This window comes from Spermophilus citellus, assembly GCF_964194105.1.
Source record: "Spermophilus citellus genome assembly, chromosome: 11".
In the NCBI taxonomy this organism is placed as follows: Eukaryota; Metazoa; Chordata; class Mammalia; order Rodentia; family Sciuridae; genus Spermophilus; species Spermophilus citellus.
The window spans coordinates 81,156,966-81,172,975 of record NC_138192.1 but is presented as its reverse complement, the minus strand read 5'-3'; the positions used below and the strand labels follow the sequence as shown (position 1 = coordinate 81,172,975).

Sequence of the window (16,010 nt, the reverse complement as noted above, 5' to 3'; positions counted from 1 at the left end):
CAGCGCGCTGGATTGGATCCTCAATAAACCCCCTTTTGCTGTTGCATGAGTCAGTCTCTTGGTGGTCTCTTCCTCCGACGTTCGCTGGACCCTTACACTACTACTCTGTACCTTGATTTATTACCTTACAAATCTTCCCATATCAGCAAATATAGAGTGGTCTCAATCTTGTTAACAGCTCTCTAGTTTTGTTTCTGTTCCTAATTAATTTGGCCAATTGTTCTTTTAAGTTTTTTGCTATTAGACAATTCTATAATAAGTGTCTTTGTCAAACTCAGTCTACAAAGTACAAATACACCTGTAGACAAATTTTTTAGAGTTTCTGGGGTGAGAAAGTAGGTAAATTTTTAATTTTGGTAGATTTGCGAAATTGCTATCCATACATACTTTACCATTTTGTTCATCTACCAACCATGTATGATCCCACTGGTTTCCCCAAAGCCTTGCCACCATAAGATATTAGCAAATGTCATGACTTTTGCCAAACCAATAGGCTAAATAGTGTAAAATGGCATTTCTCCCAACATCACTTATTTGTAATTCCTTTTCTGTGAACTGTTTCTGCATGTCGTTTGCCCCTGTCCTAATCAGTCATTTTTTTCTTCTTGATACATAGGAGGTCTTTGGATATTAAGAATATTGTAAGTAGTATCTTTCTAGTATACTAAAGTTTATCTTCTGCTTGTTATACATGTGATTTTTCTCAAATGGAGTTTAACTAATCAATCTCTTATCTTGCAACTTTTGTATTCTTCTAGATGTTTAGATGTTTAAAGACTTTTTTTATATAATGGTAGAGACAGATACCTTCCCTAACATCTAATCTCCTTAAGACCTCAGACTCACCCTGCTATTTCCTCTGTTGGCACTTCTTGAAATGAGACTAGAAGACAGACAGGGATACAGTATCCACTCCTCCCCTCTGCTGACCTTCCTGCTTCCTTACTAATTTGCGTGGATTTTGCTCTGTTCTCCCTTGATTCTGAGAGTTGCATGTGAACCCTCTACTTGCTTGGCCTATGTTAGAATTCATACTCCCTTTATAGTTCTGGTTTCAATTTGAAGTTTATTAGGATCAAAAAGAATTTCATTAATGTCTTTTCATAATCAACATGCCATTCAAACTGTGCTACTTTGTGCTACTTTTTCTATTCTAGGGAAATTTTATGGCAAAAAAACTGTTCAGATGTGTTGCCTGATGGAGTGAGAATATGCAAAAGCTTGTCTAGCTGCTAGAGATAAACAAAAAGCAAAAATATCATAATTTTAAAATAAAATCAGACTTTCAACTTCAGCTCCAGAAATGACATGTAACAAAATTTATTTATTTTAATATGCTCTTTTAGATACTTCATTTGGCAAACTTTAGTAGCTGATAAATTTGTTACATGTGGTAACATTGTATTACGTATAAGAAAAATCAAGGAAACCTCCTCATATTTGTAATAAGGATCCGGAGGATATGTAGCTTAGTAAAGGAATGCTTGCCTAGAATGTGACAAGCCCTGGGTTCAATCCCCAGCACAACAAAAATAAATAAGTAAATAAAACTTAGGCTCTAGTTTAGAACATGAGAAAGAAAACTACAGCTTGAAATTGAGGCCAGGTTTATTTTAGGTTTGACTTTTGAAAAAAAGATTCTAAAAATAGACTACTGTTGTTCTCCCATCTATTTCTATACTCTTTTCAAAAAGGTAGATAGGTCTGTCTCAAGTGCTATACTGAAAATTGCCTCAGTAAGATTCAAGATTAAAAAACAAAAAGTTAATGTTCTATTCCTGACCCAATTCCCCCTACACTTTTATTTTTTTCTTTTATTAGCATATGGAAAAGAGATAGAGAAAGCATCTAGCACAAGGTCATTTTTCTCTATTCTTTCCTGTTAAATGACAAAACAGCAAGTATTAAAATTTTAAGTGTGGGGGGGCGCGCGCACGTGCGCGTGCATGAGAGAGAGAGATTTAACTTTCTACGCCAGTCACTTGAGAAGAATGATAGATTAATATTCTACTATAGTTGTTGCTTTGGCTCAATTCTAATTCATTTACCCTTAGTTCTTTAATTTAGGGAAGAGCTTTATTTCATGTGACCTATGACAGAACTAAACTATTTGACACACTCTTTTCAAACCAGATCTACACAAAGGGCTAGGCTTCACTGGACAAGTCTCTGGGCTTCTGTTTTCTCACTTGTAAAAATGGGAGATGTTGGAATAGAGGATTTTAAAAACTGTTTTTAGCCTTAACATCTTGTGAGTCAAATGCAAAGGTTATTCAAGCATCAGGCCAGTTATCAAATAAGAGTATTTCTAGTATCTGGTTATTTTCTGTGTGTGTGTGTGTGTGTGTGTGTGTGTGTGTGCGTGTGTGTGTTTATCAATCATACTGTGGACTGAACCCACAGAACTCTACCACTGAGCTACATTCCCAGTGCTTTAAAATATTTATTTTAAGACAGGTTGCCCAGACTGGCTTAGAACTGGGAATCCTTCTGCCTCAGCCTCTTGAGTCAATGGGATTACAGGAGTGCACCTCTATGCCCAGCCTCTTCATATATTTTATAAAATGACATGCAGTTTTGCTTGAACAGAAAGAGATAATCCATCATTTCTAAAGGAGAAGATAATTTTTATATTAATTATGAATTCTTTGCACTCAGTCTCATATACTGGTGAAATTTATTCAAATGACAGTCTTCCAGTATTTTATTTAAATATTATTTATTTAAACTTATTTTGGCTTATTTAAATTTACTTATTTATACTTACTTTAATAGTTAAATTTCATACTTGATGTTTTCTCTAGCCCATTTATCCCTTAAATAGTACTGGATATTAAGCTACTTGTGTTTGGCTCCTCTCCTAGCTCTGTCTTTGGTTAGCTTCCTACAGATTTTTCTGAGACAAAGGCCTTGTGAAATGGGATTTTTTCATACAGTGTAGTTTTTACTTTCAAGTAATGGACCAAACCATTGTCAGAAGAAATCACTGGAATTTTCTACTCCCTATAATTCACTACCTCCTTAACATAACCCTTATAATTTACAGATTTTTAACATTTATATTATAAGTGATTTTAATACCATAACTACACTCATACACAAAGGTAATGAACACAAACTCACAATAGACAGCTAATCTAACCCAACAAGAACTTAACTTCATCTTGAGACTATCATGGCTCAAAATACTCAATTCCTTATAGTACCTAAGTTGGGTCTTTTAATAATTATCTCCATTTTCTACTTTTTCCTTTAAAAATCAATTTAACATTAAATCCTATTCCATTCCTAACAACTCTAAATTAGTCCATCCAATTGTCCCTTCCCTAACCTCTGTCTGGTTACTCTTAGATAATATATAAATGCCTTTATGACAAGAGGGCTTACCAAAAGCTTAAAGCCTTCTCTGCTTTAAGAAAAAACAATAAACTAGAATTACATTTAAAGTAACTATTCTTTGCAAGGGCTGACTTTTTTTCTACAGCATTCAAAACTCAAGAAGATCTAAACATAAATTTAGATAAAGTTTAGGAAACAAAAGAAAATAACAGATACTTCCAAAACTCCACTCAGAGCCACCCCACACACATGGCTACATATTCAATAATGACTGGTTTGGGTGGATCCTGTTTCAGCTGGATCCTCCAGAGCAGATGTGTTTGTGATCAGCAATTAATACAGTGTCCGGCACACACCTGATGCTCAACAAACACTGGCTGGATGAATAAGACAGGCACTAGATGCGCCCATGTCATTTTGACACCAACAGACCTTAGTTACCTCTCTGAAAGTGATCAGCCTGGGTTCAGTAATTGAAAAAAAAATAGATGAAAAAATGCCTCGAAGTTCATGAAAAGTCAGAACCATGCCAGAATGGCAGACAACCAAGCTCAGTAACTGGGATGTACTTCATGCTATCCCTAAATTTAGTTATTCCTAAAATTAACTTATTTCATTATTTTAACCAAAGCTATTAAGTCCATTCTGAATTTCAACTTATTAAACACATCCATTTTGGGAATGTAAGGAATAGGTAGCTTAGGGAGGAATGTGGATATCAGCCCCCCAAAACAGAAGCTATCAATAATTTTGCTCTTAGGGATTTTGTTAACTTCTGACTTTATTGGTAAATGACACATTTTTTCCCCTTAAAAGATCATCATTCTTAAGAGATCATCATTTTTTTTTAAATCACAGATGCAGCCATATTTCCATTTAACCTCTGTTGAGTGGGACTACTGGCAAGATGTTTTCCAAATTACTATGCTGGAAAAAGGCTATGGATTTTGTTGGAGACAATGATAGTCATCAATTATCATAACAGTTGATGCAGAATCAGTAAAGAAAATAGAGTTAAAGATCATGAAAAGATGTCAAGAAACATAAGCAAAATCAGAAAGAATTTTAGATTATAAGAAAATGCTGAAAACCTATCACAATGTTTATGAAATAACTACCTGAAATAATATTCAGTCAAAATGACATTTTATATTATTCCAGAATACCCTAAGGCAGGGGGGAAGCCTTTATCTTTATCCTTACAGGAAAGCATAAGCAACTCTTTATTATAATAAACAGAATTTAAAGGTCTTTTTCAAGTGGGTGTATGTGAGAGAATATAATGTGCAGCTTCCCTATTTCATTTTTTTTCTTTCCATATTTTTTATTGGTGCATTATAGTTGTAAATAATGATGGGATTGTTGTTACATGTTTGTACATGCACACATATATACCAATGTAATTTGGCCAATACCACTACATTCAAACATCTTTAACGCCTTCCTCTTCTTTTAAAAAATATTTTTAGTCATAGGTGGATACAATACCTTTATTTTATGTATTTATTTTTATATAGTGCTGTGGATCAATCCCAGTGCCTCAAACATGCTAGGCAAGCACTGTACCACCAAGCTACAACCCCAGCCCTCTTTTCTTCTCTGTTTACCTAGTATCATAAGACTAGAATTCTTCCCCCTGTGTTTTTGAATCCATTCTTCTTTTTCTTTTTCTCCAAACTCAAGAACATTTATCCCCATCTGCAGCGCTGAGGAGGGGTCCTTTCTTGAATGCCCCTATCACCATCCTTCATCTTTCAGCCCCATAGACTTATTTTATAAATACCACAGAGTGGTTCACTGTTGGAAAATTTCTCATGGCTTCCTCCACTTCTGCTCATATCATTTCCTCAGTCCAAGATAAACTTCCTCTTCTTGGCATGGCCACTTCCTACTCATCCTCCTCTTGGCATGTATTTAAACAGGGACAGCTTCCTCATCTTTCAGCTGACATCTTGTGGGTCTTCTGCTACAGAAGCCTATTGTCTTGTGACAAAACTGTAGTGCTTATTTTCTTTTTTTCTTAAAACTTTAAAATCATCATTACTGATCCATGCATAATCCTCTTTTTCTTTTTTAAATGTAACAATCACCTACGAACTTTTCACCAAACCCAAGTACTAGATCATTACCAATAACTTACATCCATCTATGTGTTCTCCCCATGTCATCTCTAACAAAAGACAGCTGCCATCCTAAGTTTTATGTTCATCAATCTCTTGTTTTAAAAAAAAAAGACTGTGTGTTTCAACATATACATATATAAACAGCTGTTTGTATTTGTTATTAGTGTTTTTTTCCTTCACTTGTAATAAATTAGTACAACTATTCTGGAACATAATTTGACAATACCTAATAAGTTGAATATTCATGCAACTATATAAACCAACAATTCTATTCCTATTTTTACCTAAGATAAATGTCACACATATGCCCCAGGAAACATGAATGATCAGAGCAACACTGTGCTTTATAAAAAATGAAAAACAAACTAATGAATAGCCACTGGTAGGAGAATAGAAAAACATTGTGCTACAGGACATGTAATAGAATGTTGTAGGACAATGAAAAGTCAATGAACATACAGCATGAATGAATCTTCGTGATACAGTGATGAATGAATGGATAGTATAAAACCCTTTACAGAGGTTTTTAAAATGAAAATTATTACTTAGCCCTTGCAGGAAAAAAAATCCCTCTTTTGAGAATTTATTATCTTTTCAACCAGACTATAAACGCTTGAGTGCAAAGACATCCCTTTATTCTTACTTGTGTCTCCCACAGTGCCTAGACCAGTCTCTTGAACACAGTGGATACTCAATAACTAATTATCCACTGAATGATCATTGAATGGTAGCTAACCAAGACATTTTAATAAAATTTAAATCTTCTTCTTAATCTAATAGCTATTAGTAGTCACATGAAACTTTTGTCCTCTTACAATTTTACTTAATTCTCTATCTGGAGTACTACTACAAACCTCCAACCACAAACATTTCCTCTTAGAAGGACTTTATCCTTCTTGTTGGAGTAAAGTTAACGTAAGGGTAAATCAACCTAAGGATAAGAAAACATATATTACATGATCCTGCAAAATCCTACAAAACTACATCATACTAGAGACATAGGAGAAATCCTTATCATATGAAACCAAGTTATCCCCAAAGGTAATAATCCCTCTACTGAATGTGTAATTGTATTATCAACATCACAACTGAAAGTACAAGCAAACCGGGATTTTTTTTTTAAGGCTTCCTAAAAGCCAAGATTTAAAATTTCAAAATATTTTGTATTTATTCTTAGAAAAAAAATATTTTTAGGGAAAATACATTAAGTCTAGCTTTAAAGTATATTAGGAATGACATTCCACCAATCAAGACCTTTTTTTACAACCCAATGAGGGTTGTGCATATTCTCCTAGGTGATTATAGCTGAGTTACACTGCAGCTTCCCTTTGACCTTGGGAACCCTACTCATTCCCAGAGTTACTGCGAGGTCTTCCCTTTCACTTATTATTAGTTTTTGTATCTGCAATGCTGTAACATTAGAGAGGAATATCAACGCTGTGAAGTTGCAATACCCAAAACTGTAGAAATGCTTCCAAAAAAGCAAAGTGAGGGGATGTGGAAGAAGGACAAAATAAAAACAAAAACTAACAAAAGGAAAACAAAGTTTAATTATAGTATAAGATGGGAAATTTCTTATTTTTTCCTTTGAAAACTACATTAATTAATCAGCTCTGTGATACATAACTTCATTAACATGCAGTTTTCTAATTTAAGAAAAAATGTTTAAGAAAGATTATTTTGCTACTTAGGGAAAATATCACCATTGACTGTAATATACAATTTGATAAATCTAGCCCAGTGATTTTAAAATGAAAATTCTTAGGAAAGGCCATGTAGGAGTTTTTGTCCGGAGAGGGAAATAATCTGGCAACCCAGTAGGTTCACTTAGTTTTATGTCGTTTGCTTCATATCCATTATGTAATGCTTTCCCCAAGCTTTAGCTCTCCAGTTTAAGCAACCCTTCGGGGATATTACAGAATTGCCACAAAATCAGTATCTGGTCATAACTTTTCAAAAACAGCTTAAAAGCTGGCTTGCGGCTATGTCTATATACAGTAGAGGCTTAAGAAAAAAAACTGCTGGTGTCATTAGTTCTTCCCGGCTTCCTCCCCAGGTTTCCCATCCCCTCCTCCCCCAGCATCCCCGGCGACACGATCTCGTATCGGGCAGCTCCTGGCTCGTTGCAGGGGAAGCACGTCTTGACTGCAATGCAAACCCTGTCCCGATCTGAACCAGGGAAGGCAGATTCGTCCCTAGCCACGAGCGTGGACGAAGGCTGCAGAAAGGGCTGCAGGGGCGCCAGCAGGGGGTGGGCAGGGGTGCCCCGCGAGGGCAGTCCGCAGTGCACGCGCACAACAAAACCCAATGCACAACTTCCCCAGCTGCTCCTCTAGGCTCCCCGGATTCCCTAAAAGGTGCGGCGTAGGCGTTAGCTCGCACGGGCGCGGACGCTCTCACCCGCGCGGGTTCGGTTCTCCGCTGACAATTACATCAGTCCTTCTACCGGCTTCAGCTTCAATCCCCAGCCAACCTGGGGGTGGGGGACTGGGGCGCTGGGTTGCGCCGGGGAATGCGGGCGCGAGTGCCAGCCGGCCGGAATTCCCCGGCAACCAGGGGAGGGAGGGCGGCGAGTCGGCACCGTGACATAGACGCCCCCTCCCACCCTGGCCGCGCTAATGACTGACACTACCACCCCCAGTTCCAGGTCACCCAAGCAATCTCGATGGGGAGCCTCCAGGAGTCCGCGATGCCTTAGGGGCCCAAAGCTACGTCTGATTACCCGTGCGTCTCTTGGGGTCCTCGGCCCGCCGGACGCGCACAATGCCCCGGCCGCGTTGCGGGCACTGTGGTGTCCGCCCCAAGCATCCCCTTTACAGCTAGGACACCTACCTGGGGGGCGGGCAGCAGTGCGGCGGATGCTGCGGCGATCACCGCGGGAGGCGGGAGGCGGGAGACGGGAAACGAGAGATGGCCCCGGCAAACAGCAGGCGCGCAATCTGGCGGAGGAGCAGAGGCACGGGCGCCGCCTGTGCGCGGGGCCGCGGTCCCCAGCACCGGCAGCGGTGGCGGCGGCGGCGGCGGTGCTGCGCCTCCAGTGGTCCGGCGCGCCGCAGCCCCTCCTCTCCCACGGGCGGGGCGCGCTGGCGGGGCGGCGCTCCGGGCTCCCCGCCCCCGGCTCCAGCTAGCCGGCCGGACTGGAGTGGAGCCACTGGCGGCGGGCGGGCGCTCCCGCTGCGCACCCGCCCGCTGAGCGCCCCTCCCTGCGCCTCCGAGAAGCGGGGCGCACTGCGTTGGGTTCGCTCGAGGTCCGACTGCCTGGGCTCACCCCGGGCCTGGCCGCCGTTGGAACCCTTGGGGTCTGGAGATCACCCACCATTGGACACCCTAACCCGGCCGCAGAGGTGGGCTGGCGGAGCCTGAAACAAATGGCCTCGAGTGACTCCAGCGCTGAGGCCTTGGAGCCCAGCCACTACGAGCACCGTGGGAGAGCGAATTCAGAAGGGAGCAGCTGCTTGGCGGCCTCCCCTAAGCGCTATCAGGCCGCTGTCCCTTGGCACCCTTAAGAGACCGTCATTCATTAGTCCTATACTGTGTGCCGGTTCCCTGTCCCTGTCACTCCGGAGCAAGAACTTCCTAGATCCAGAGAAATACTTGGGTTCTTTCTGTAAATGGAAGGACTGGCGGATTGCTTCAAGTCCTTGGCAGAGCCTAGCAACGTCAGCCCCACCTCACTACAGCCTTTCCACTCCTGAAACGTTTCCACACTTAACGCTGTTCTGGCCCATGTCCAAGAGCAGACTGATCGAAAGGCAAATTTGCAGGGAGGGACGGGGTAATTTAAATATTTGCACAGACATTTCTTCTGTGAAGAGATGACTGAGGAAATGTCAGCATGTCAAGACATTTCTGTCATCACCATCTTCAGGGAGAAAAAGTCCAGAGGACATTGACTGGGCCTCAGGAATGCTTACAAAACAGCTCTCTTGGATGCTTTGTGGGCTCTCTAGGAGGGGATAGGTATGATGCCAAGGTGACTTTAAAAATTAAAGAACTTCCTCCTCATTGAGGCAACTTTGATGGCATTTCACTGTTCTGTCTGCTAAATAAAATCCTAATTTACTATGTAACATAGTAAACTATATGCACTCTTTCCTACATGCAATTTGTCTTGAATCTCACCTTTTGGATTAATTTCTTCCACTTTAACTAGCAAGTTCTCATATCCTTCAGTCACAAAATAAGAGATGGGGGACCTCGTGATATACAACAGCCTCACCTTAACTGCTGTCCTGTGAAGACAGCCGCCTCAAGGGAGCAATGAGGCTTATGACTTTCACTTGATCATAGCCACCTTTTTCCTTCCATCTGGGTTCCATTGACAAAAATTCTACTGAATCAAAATTTACAAACATGCATGCACATACATACACATATATATGTACATATGTATATATGTATATCTATATGTGTAAGAAATATAACAGAGAATACAGAGTCTTTAAACAAAAAATTTCACTGAATCCCTATTTACTGAAAATAAACTATGGGGGGAAAGTGAGAACTACCACAATACAAATCTCATGTTTTTCTCATAAGAATGCTTCACTCTTTTCATTCTATCCATAATATCTGTGTGTGCTTTATTATTTTTAAAACCAGGCTTCAGAGAGAAGTCTCCTACCTGTCTCATTGACAAATGGTCAAATAAGATGTAATGTCACTACACCCATCCATCCAGAGAAATGGGTGAATTAAAAAGAGCTGGATGTATGGAACTGCATACCAAGGCAATTTCTCCACTCTGTTTGTGCAACACAACATTTTGAAAACTCAGACTGGCATAGATACGTAAATATGAGTAACAGGCTTTTCACTGCTTCTTAAATTATGGCAGGGTTATTGCTCAGAAAAGTGCCAGAGAGCAATGTTTTCATTATGTGTATATTCTTGCTGAGAATTTAAGTCACAAGTTATATGTTTGCTAAAAGGATCTTTGCTCCCTTTATTCATCTCTTTTATTTGTCTCAAAGAAATACTTGTTCAAGGACTTTTTCAGTGAAGAAAGACAATGGTGTTCTTAACTGGTAATATTAGTGCTATAATTCCATCACAGCATATTAACTGAATCTCACATGAATCGTAGTCCAACCATCCATTCATGCAATTCACACTTTATTTTCATTGCAAAATTTTTATGGGTACTATTTTACCTGGGCTTACTAGAAAGGATGAAGTGCTAATACTTCATTGAAAGATGCAATCCCAAAGCACTGGGAGTGAGGAAAAGGAGAAGTGAGAAGGGAAGAATAGGAAGCAAATTCATGGTTGTTTTGGTTTGGATATGAGGTGCCCCTCTCCAAAAAATTCCTGTGTCAATGCAGGAATGTTCAGTGTTGAAATGGTTAGATTGTGAGAGCTGCAACCCAATCAATGGATTCATTCATTTATGAATTAATAAACTGAGTTTTAACAATAGGAACATGGGGTTTAGCTGAAAGAAGTAGACTGCTGTGGGCATGCCTTTGGAGTTCATATTTTGTGCTTGGAAACTTGACCTTTCTCTCTGCTTTCTGGTTGTCAGCAGCTTTCCTCCACCATGCCCTTCCACCATGATGTTCTGCCTCATCTTGGGCCCAGAGCAATAGAGTTGGCAAACCATGGACTAAATCTCTGAAATTGAGCCCAAAATTAACTTTTCCTCTTCTAAGTTGTTCTTGTCAGGTATTTTGGTCACAACAACAGAAAGTTAACACATGGTAAGATAACTTAGCCTGCGTTTCATGAACCTGAAAAGACATCACTAGTTGCTTGGTTATGCAGTGTCTATAGACAGACTCTATAGCAAACTGTGCTCACACCAGGCAAAGTGGCACATGCTTATAATCCCAGTGACTTAGGAAGCTGAGGCAGGAGGATGGCAAGTTCAAGGTCAGCCTGGCAACTTAGAAGACCCAGTCTCAAACTACAATATAAAAAGGGCTAGGAATATAGCTCAGTCTTACAGTGCCTCTGTGTTAAATCCAAAGAAGGAAGGAAAGAAGGAAAAACAAAAGGAAGGAAGGAAGGATAAAAAGAAGGAAGATGTGCCAGGAACAGTATGTTCAGGGGAGGGCAAAAGAAATTTACCAGTAAGCTACCTCCCATATCCTATCTCCTATTGTCCAAAATTTATCTCATTGGAGGTTAGTTCTTCCAGTTACCAGGTTGAGTGATCTGACCCTTTGGCAGGTGCCAGAGAAATAAATCCCATGTTCTGAAGCCTAAGTAAGGTACTTGAGCTGGATTGTCCTTGAGACAACCTGGTTATGTTGGGACCTATGATTCCCACAATTCTCTTTTCCTTTATGCTTATATATCTGTATTTGTTCATATGGACAAAACTGAAGTTGTCTGATATTCGAAGTTCAAAATTAAACAGCAGCCATTAATTCTGACGTTAACGTTGATCAAAGTGGCAAAAGACAAATGCCATTTCTAACCAAGAGGGTTTCTGTTTGTTCTCATTCCTCCCTGGTCTGTGTTCTCTTCTGCCGCATAACTATGACCACAGGCCAGCTAACAGACTCTTCAGAGAGACTCATAGAGGTGGTGGTCCCAAAGAGACAAAAACTTTCTGTAGATTTCTACACCAGCAGTCTTTGTGGTCCCATTAAAACAGCCTGACTTCCAGATTTCTTTCAAGCTTGGGCTCCTTTGTCTGCATTAAGACTTGTCAGTGATTCTGCAATTGTCCCTTTTCAGATTTTTTACTTCTCTTTCTCCTTCCACAAGTGTGAAGACTAATTCCTATGATAAATTTCCTTATTCAACTCACTCACAGTGGTTCTGCTTCCCTGATGAAACTCTGTCTGCCAATAGCTTAAGCCTGTGACTGAGTTGCTTCAGGGCCTGCACTGAGACAGTGGCTTGGGAGCAGCAGTGACCCGGCAAATAGCTCAGAGGCCTGGAGAAATGGGAGGTCAACATAACTTAAACAGGGATCCATCATAGGATTCCATGCAGAGGAGTGAAGTTATTTGACTCCTTTTTAGAAGAGTCACTCTGGCTCCTGTGTTGAAAAAGGACTCTAGGTGAGCAAGCATGAGATTAGAGAGGAGGCTGTTCCTTCAGCCCAGTTAGTGATAAAGGTGGTGTTAGAGCCAGGTGATAGAGTGGCTATGGTAAGAAGTAGTAGAATTCAGCATGCATCTGAAGGTATAGCCAGTTGGGTTTTCTGATGGATTAGATTTCTGATGGTTTAGATCATGCTGATAGGTATTTGCATGAGTTATGATGAAGACATTTTCATTCTACTATTAACTTAGTGAGATTGAAGAGAGGAAATGTAGAGCCCTCCTGCCTCAGCTACCATGTAATGTTGATCACTGTCAAAGATCCTAATACCTGGGAGTGACCATTACAGTGTTCCATTTCCTGGGATTGCCACACACACACACACACACACACACACACACACACACACACACTGTCTCTCTCTCTCTCTCTCTCTCTCTCTCTCTCTCTCTCTCTCTCTCTCTCTCTCCTCTGTCTATCTATCATAGATTTAATCCACATGGAAAAAGGAATGTTTGGGCATACACATGATAAATTCTTTAAAAACACCAAAGTATAATATGAAGTTTCCCCCAAAGATTGCTGAATAAAATTAGTAAAGTAGAACCTACTGCTTCCCTTTCCCATGGAAAGACCAGACTTTCATGTTAGTAAACTCAAACCTAGAACATACTTACTCAGCTCCCAGACCCTTCAGAGAACCAAACTGTTAAAATTCCCTTGTTATATTAATCCTCTTAGAAAACATTAGCATAATGATAGATGCTTTTCTAACCTGAGGCAAGTCAGATCTTTCCTCTCATGCCTTGGAAAGGTTATTTCCATATATTTATCTGCAAACTCTTTACTACTACTTTGAGAAATGGGTCATATACCAGAGGTGTAGTGAGATAATTTAGGTGGTTTCCAGACAGGGCATTTTGAAGACACTGAATCAGAATGAGAAAAATATCTCTTTTCAATTATCTTTCTTTTGTTGTGTTGACCTACAGAAGCAAGTCTCAGTTTAGTGTTTATATTTGTAACACCTTTCTAACACTTGGTTGTCTCCCATTTTCACAAACAATAAGCAGATCCCAGGCTCAGAGGCATTGATCAGAACAGAGTGTTTCCAGAATTTAATAAAATTTTTTGTTTGTTGGTTTTCACAGCATTTTTAAGGTTATTTTCTATTTGTAGCTTTTGATATGGTTGTAATACAAAATATATTTTTAAATGAATTCATTTCCAATTTTTTAAAAGGAAGTCTAATTAAAACATGTTAGGAAAGTAATATTGTAGATGGTATATAGATATGGCAGAAAAAAATGTGAAAGTCTTAAGAGAAAACTAAAGTTGAGGAAAAGTGGTAAATTAGAAAGAGCAAAGTCAGAAAGACTGAGGTTGTGAACCCACTACCAATTCCTACTTGTTTGACTCTGAACATGTTTCTGAACCTGTTAAAATTCCAGGTTCTTCCTTTATAAAAGAATTGGGAAAGACTTTTAAAACCTAGTAAGGTAATCATAAGAGTGGTTACAGTAAAAAGAAAATACCTCCTACATAGAAAGCTCTAGACAAAAGTTGCTTGGGTTGGCACCCACTCTCCCTCTCTCCCTCCCTCCTACCCACCCACCCTGCTTCCTTCCTTCCTTTCTTCCTCTTTCTTTCCTTCCTTCCCTCCTTCCTTCCTTCCTTTTTTCCTCTCTCTCTTTCTTTCTTTCTTCCTTTTTCTTTCCCTTAGTTCATCCTTCTAATAAGCCTGTTGATTGTGTCTTCCCTATTGCTAGCATTTTCACTTTCCACAAAATGGGTGGTGTTTTTCTTCATCCCACCTCATGGAGAAGATAATTTGAAAGGCCACAGGAAGTTATTTACTTCTTTCAAGTGTTTTTTAACAGTGTAGTGCTCATGAATCAGATCCTCCAGGAAGATGATGCCATATACCAACAGACAGAACAATCAAAGTGTTATCTGTTAAAGCAATTTTTTTCTTATTGATTTTGCCATATTCACGCTTATAGATTAGTTCATTCACTGACTTCAGGTTCAAGCACCCCCATGCAATATATGGTTCCACAATGCTGCAGCATGTTATTGAAGACTTGTTGAGCTTAACAAAGGTGCCATTGAAGATCTGGCAAAGGGAAAGAAGCTGGAACACTTTATAAATCTTTGGACTCACACTACTAATACTTCTGTTCCTGATTACAAGTGTTAATTTGGGTACATATAAGTTTCAGCTTTTCTTTTTTTAAAAAATTTGTTTTTTTTTCATTATTTCTTACATACATCACAATTGAGGAGTGCATTACATTCATCATTTTTTGCAATGCAATTATTAATACACCTTTATACCACAATTTATCAGCTTTTTTTGATATCCTAGCCATTCTGATCTTAGTTATGTCCACCTGCTTATATTCCTTGAGATAGTGCTTGGCTTTGCCTTTTAAAGCATCATTTGGGCAAATGTTTTCTCAGATACTTTACCTTCACCTCTGCAAAATTCCTTCCCTTTTTCTTGAGGTTGCTTGAGGGTTTTCTCTTCCTCATCCTCCATGGTTCAGTCAGGAAAGAGCTATTTGGGTTATCTTTATTTTCCAAAGTTCATCCTTCTTGAGGTGAAACACAAAGTGTCATGATCCTCATGAAACTATTCCTGATTCCTGCCAAGAATGTGACCACTAATCCCATAGAACTACTTCCAGCACTCTTCCTACATTCTGCTTTCCTTACCAGCAGTTTTAGACTTGCCTTATTCCTTCCACTTGATTATAAGCCTCATAAAGGCAGCTCTTTGTCTAAAATCTGTGGATTTTAGACTAATTGTGAATGATTAATACATATTTGAATAGCTTAATTCAATCATTTATTCAGTGATAAATTTGTGCCCACTACAAGAATCTTAAACCAACCTACCTTCTGAAAACCACATCAGTCAACAGTCTGAGAATCCACACGCACACAAATACTATCCATAGAGCCCCTGTCTCATATATAGTGTGACTTATGCTTTTTCAAATGTATATAGGATTACTAAAATACAATTAATTGATTAATAAAATATAATTCACTTAAATATATGACTAAGTTGATAGTAAATTTAGGTTACTGCATTTTTTCTTAATCAATAGATTCTTTCAAGAATGGGTCCAAATTTTTTTTTTGTTTTTATATTTGAATCTTTGCAAATTTTGGAAAACAATGGGTTAAATAACACTCAAAAGTATTATGAGGCTGGGGTTGTGGTTCAGTGGCAGAGTGCTTGCTTAACACATGTGAGGCATTGAGTTAGATCCTCAGTACCACATTAAAAAAAAACAAATGAATAAATAAAATAAAGTTATAAAAAAAGAATTTAAAAAGGTATTATAGTGGTCTTGGCTTATACCCTCAAAGTTAATGTCAAGATATGTTTAAGCTGATAAAACTCTTGAGATTGTACCATAATATCAAACTAGTTCTAGAGATCTAAGTATGTTTTGCCTCATATGAATATAAAGAGGTTACATACTAACATATATGTATATCAATAAATACTAAAAGCATTATATATTGTTATACAAATTG

At 39.0% G+C, this 16,010-nt stretch overlaps 1 protein-coding gene and 1 pseudogene across 14 annotated transcripts in view; both read right to left on the bottom strand.

Moving 5' to 3' along the window:
- The window catches only part of OSBPL6 (oxysterol binding protein like 6), a 204,386-nt gene extending 195,893 nt beyond the window's left edge, over window positions 1-8,493 (bottom strand). For 6 of the 13 annotated variants that reach the window (XM_081260893.1, XM_081260896.1, XM_081260888.1 and 3 more), the window contains exon 1: window positions 8,295-8,493. The gene's annotated coding sequence lies outside the window, so the exon portion shown is untranslated. The remainder of the gene's footprint in view (window positions 1-8,294) is intronic. The other 7 variants (XM_081260890.1, XM_081260899.1, XM_081260889.1 and 4 more) reach the window with 2 other exon arrangements.
- A 5,684-nt stretch (window positions 8,494-14,177) lies between these two features.
- On the bottom strand, window positions 14,178-14,993 carry LOC308630919 (large ribosomal subunit protein uL30-like; annotated as a pseudogene). The gene is made up of 2 exons: window positions 14,786-14,993; window positions 14,178-14,667 (listed from the first exon to the last, which is right to left on the bottom strand). The product of its transcript is annotated as a large ribosomal subunit protein uL30-like (transcript).
- Between the last annotated feature and the right edge of the window lie 1,017 nt (window positions 14,994-16,010).